The following is a 5,253-nucleotide window of genomic DNA, read 5'->3' as shown; positions in this document are numbered from 1 at the left end:
CATTAAGCACACAGTCTACTAATACTCTAATGACTGCTAGTTGACATGTAGTTGCAAATGTGTTTATAGGTAGCAGAATGTCTAAAGTGGACTATCAAAATAAAGTGTTACCATCTTTTGTTTTGTTTTGTTGTGTGTTGTTTTGTTTGGTTTGGTTAAAACAATCTTTCATTGGGTTTTTTTTTTTTTTTTTTTGTTCAGGCCTGAATAAGGGATTGTTTCTTCCCACTCATGAGACAACCGGAAATTAAAGACATATAAAGCCCCATTCACACCACCAGCCACTACTGAGCGTTCTGAGCTCTGGTTGCACAAAAACAGTCATGAACGTCACTACCAAAAAAAAAATTTATTTTATGCTGACACTGACAACTTTTATGCTGCTAAATATCAGTATTCCAGAGGGAAGAGCTTGTGTGTAAACTAATTGTATGTTACATTGCTCTCTATAATCTAAACCAATTTTGTAATACAAGGCTATTCTTAAGATTATTATCTGACCACATCATCACTACTGTTCAAAGGTTTGATGTCAGTAAAATTTTGAACACTTATTCAGCAAGGTTGCATTAAATAGATCAAATGTGACAAAAGTTTTTGTTTTTTTATAAATGCTGTTCTTTTGAACTTTCTATTCTTCATAGAATTCTGAAAAATGTATCACCATTTCCACAAAATAGTAAGTATCACAACAGTAACAGTAAAAGAAACATTTCTTGAGCACCAAATCAGCATATTAGAATGATTTCTGAAGGGTCATGTGACACTGATAATACATTACTTCTTATAATATATTAAAATAGTAAAGTTCAATTGGAATATTTCACAAAATATTTTGTTTGTTTGTATCAAATAAATACAGACTCTGTGAGCAAATCAGCATATTAGAATGATTTCTGAAGGATCATGTGACACTGATAATACATTACTTATAATATATTAAAATAGTAAAGCTCAATTGGAATATTTCACAAAATATTTTGTTTGTTTGTATCAAATAAATACAGACTCTGTGAGCATAAGAGACTTCTTTCAAAAACTTAAAAAAACTTAAAAAAAAACTACCAACCCCAAACTTTTGAACAGTAGTGTAAACATGAAAATATGCATGAAAAATTGGTCCATTGACCATCTTATGAACTAATATCTTGATATTTAGTATTTGCAGCACAGTTTGCACTGTGGTTTTGTTACTTCCTGTTAGGGCTTGACAGTAGAACAGTATACACCATCTCAACTCAAGTTACAAACATACTAAAAAAAGGCATTAGCACATGGTTATTTCACATATGTAGTGCTCTTAGAAACTTCAAAAACACCCTAGGCAAACTTTTGGGTTTTGGACAAAATGAGCATAAACCCTTATCATTTCTTGGCATAAATCTATGAAGTAACTTGCAATTATCATTGAAGAACTGCAATAATGATTTTCTGCTTGATTGCATAATAATGGCAATCTAAACATCTGACCACCAGACGTGCCGCCTTTGGCAGCTGTAATGCCTGATTACTGGATTAAACTGGCACAGGTTTAATTTTGAAAGATTACTGGGTCAGCACACTTTTATAGCTTTACTGGCTGATTGCCAATTAAGGTTAATAGATAACAGAGCAATTAGAACACCATTTAGAGATGCTTTACAAATAGTTCTTAGTTAATATTTTTCTATGTCCTGAATTCAGTAGTTTTTTGTTTTTTTTATAGGTTGTGTTGCCCATTATCAATGCAAAGTCATCACAAAATAATAAGGATTTATGTTGTTATTGTCCAAAACACCACTTTACCTAGGGCGTTTCCAAAGCATGAAGAAATTATAAAGATATAAAATGACTCATACCGCCCACTCCTGCTTGCTGCTAAAAGAACCAATTTGCAGCAATTTCATGAATTAAATGTCTACTTTTAGTGTTTTAAACACCTTTTTATTGCCACTGCTTTCCACTACAGCAAGTAAGTAGAGGTCATCTCACTCTCCTCTTCTCTCAGTGGGAACAAAGTAGAGGAAGGAGGGGGAGCCATGGAGGGAATCAAGTGACTTTGTTACACTTGCCAAGTTCCTGCTCCTGCTAGAGAGCCGCTCCATCTAAAGAGTCGGCAATGCTGTCAAAAACAGTGAAAGAGTTCATAAAAGACAAAATGCTGTCAATAAAGCATGGCATAATCACCTTTATAAGCACTGTAGGTAACACATTTACCATACTTCACTGATGTAACGCCATATAAACTACATCTTCAATCTATTTTAGCAGCCATAGGACACGTCCATCAAGTCAAAGTTCAGACGCTTTGAACATTTCAATCAAGTTCAATTGCAGCATGACATATAAAGTCACAGAAAAAAGATATCAAATATTTAACGTTTTATGCAACAGACTTGTATAAAAGCCTTCTATAAAAGATTTAATTTCAGCAAACCCAAGATATCATCCACCAAAACACCACCACTAAGCTACAAAAGGGCCAGAAAAACCAACTTTCACATAGAGTTACTGCTTATCACAGCTGTGTCAACCAAAAGTGCATTATGGCTAAGGCCTTTCAATTGAAACGTGACTGGGTTCGTAAACAGAAATGACAAACAGGGAATCCTGGGGAAAAGAATCCTCTCACTAATCATAAGCGCTGGGACAGCGTGCTAAAGGGGGAGGAGGAGTATATGGGCAGGATTATGTAAGCATGCTTCAATGCCCCGTTTTTAACATCACTGCAGCCATCTGCACAGCAAATGAATCCTCCCATATACAATATATTTATGCTGAGCTGCGGCATGAACCAACATGCCATGATGGACTGCAGATAGTTCACGTTTCCTCTGAATTTCTGCGAAATGTCATCCAATGGGAAATAGAATCTGCAAAGAATGCTGAACAAGATCATGTGATCTACAATCCAGTGGCCTTGAGTTATACTTACTAGAAATTGAATGTGATAAAATAACATGCTTCACATGTATTGAGCATAAAATAGCACACTGCCACTTTACTCCTACACTACTGTACAATGGATGATACTCTGGCATTGCACTAGAATCCAGCTGGTGCCACATTACCTATTTTAGGAACCTTTTATAAATAGGTTTAAATACAAACAGTAGCTTCTAAAGTACCATTTACTTTTAGGGCAATAATTCTTACCCTAAATTAAAATAATTTGTGATCAAGCATACAGTAAAGATACTAAACTCGTTAAATGCTATTGCTATTTAAAATAACTTATTTTTTAACATATTTTAAAATGTAATTCATTCCTGTGGTAGCAACACTGAATTTTCAGCAGCCATTACTCCAGTCTTCATGTTACATGATCCTTCAGAAATCATTCTAATATGTTGATTTGGTGCTCAAGAAACTTTTATCAATGTTTAAAGCAGTTGTGCTGCTTTATATTTTTGTGGATATGCGAAACCTTCTTTCAGGAGTTTTTGATAAATAGAAAGTTCAAAAGAACAGCATGTATTTGAAACAGAAGGATTTCATAACATTATAAATGTCTTTACTCTCACTTTTGATCATTTTTAATGCATCCTTGCCAAATAAATAAAACATACAAAGACCCCAAACATTTTAGCGGTAGTGTAAGTGTTTAATTCAAAAGTATGTAATATCTTGTTACATGTTCTGCACCATGGCTCTTAAAGTCACAGTATTTCATTTCTGTACCTAACATGTAAGATAAAAATGACAATAAAACAACACTGACTTGAATTCCAAAGTTTTTTTTAATCAAACTCTCATGGATTAGCCTACTTCTGACTTATCTGCCATTCAATAACATTTGCTTGCAACTCATTTCTGAATCTTATTAACAGTTATATTTATCTCCATATTTGTATAAATGATCTTTACAAAAAAAGGTTGCATTTCCAAGTAAACTGTCAATGTGGCCATTAAAGAAACATGTCATTTACACACTTGAACCATTCCAAATGACAGAACTTGTTTGCAAACTATTACTTTTATACCTAACTAAAGGAAAAGGCCAAGTCAACCCACGTGTATCTAGGCCTCTACACAAAGCATGTGGTCAGCATATCATATAGCAAGCAATCACTCCCACATGACCCTCTGATTTTCAGTTGTCAAGGACATTTGCAAACATAAGTGTACACTTGTGGTCCACACTTGAAGGTCAGTAGAGAAAGTGTCTTAAATTAGACATTTTATGAAGATGCTGACTAAAAATAAAAACAGCTAACAAGCTGGGTTGAAAAAGAAAAAAAAAACTGATGTTCAGATGCTTCTCTTAATATTGGAAAATAGCTCAATACTTCAAAGGACAAATCTATATAAAACATAATCCCACCCAAAATTTCTCTTTTTATTTATATATTATAGTTGATTGCATATCACATACATATTATATATTCAGGCATAAATTAGATCTATTAAGCTTCAGAAAATGTCACATAGGTTAATAAGTACTGTGGGCTTCTAGGCTCTCCTTACAACCCATAAAACCTCTTGGCAAAAGTCAGATCCAACCTTGTGACTTTAATGAGAGAGAACATGCAAGTGTGCTTGGCATTGTGCCTGAACTGATGTCAATAAAGCCAATCTGAAATGCAAGACATCTTCTTGATATAAGACCGCTATGCATTGCATAAACTGTGGCTGACACTTCACCTATATTAGAAGCTCAATGAAAGACCCATAATCACCCAAAACGCCTTGGGGAACAAGGCACACCTTCTAATAAACTTGACAATACGAATGTTTTAATGTGGTATTACTCAAGTGTATGGAGCTTATAAAACGACAAAACAATTTGAATTTGAATTGTGTAAATTTGAATTATTGACAAGTGTCATTTAACAAAACTGAATTTTATTTGGCATTTAACATAGTTCTGAATTAGATTTTTTTTTACTTGAATATTTAACATTTGAAATTTAACAATTTAATTTATGGCAGTTTTTTTTAATATACATGTATTTTCAAACAGCGTTTTTTTTTTTGTTCTGAATTGTTAGACTGTTTCGTGGCCACGAGATCATTTTGTCGAGATAATCGTATGGAGATGATGACATCCAGGAATCGCCGAGCGGCTGCCGCTTTCTCTCGTAGTGAAAGTGTTTTGTGCGGTCTCGGGGCAGACATTGCCATAGTTACAAAGAACAAGGTCACATTTGATTTTACTAAAAATAAACAAAACATAACGGAAATTCAGTATATGTGTTATTTGCTATTTATCATTTCATGGGACTTTGACTAGCGTAGTTTTGATATCTGACACAGTTAACAATGACATTTTAC

General features: G+C 33.9%; 1 protein-coding gene across 1 annotated transcript in view; it reads right to left on the bottom strand.

Moving 5' to 3' along the window:
* LOC107714782 (isocitrate dehydrogenase [NADP], mitochondrial) overlaps positions 1-5,253 on the bottom strand; it is a 17,803-nt gene that overhangs the window by 6,785 nt on the left and 5,765 nt on the right. The window lies entirely within an intron of this gene.

This window comes from Sinocyclocheilus rhinocerous, unplaced genomic scaffold, assembly GCF_001515625.1.
Source record: "Sinocyclocheilus rhinocerous isolate Xijiao unplaced genomic scaffold, SAMN03320098_v1.1 scaffold58, whole genome shotgun sequence".
NCBI classification, from domain to species: domain Eukaryota; kingdom Metazoa; phylum Chordata; class Actinopteri; order Cypriniformes; family Cyprinidae; genus Sinocyclocheilus; species Sinocyclocheilus rhinocerous.
This window is presented reverse-complemented; position numbering and strand designations above follow the sequence as displayed.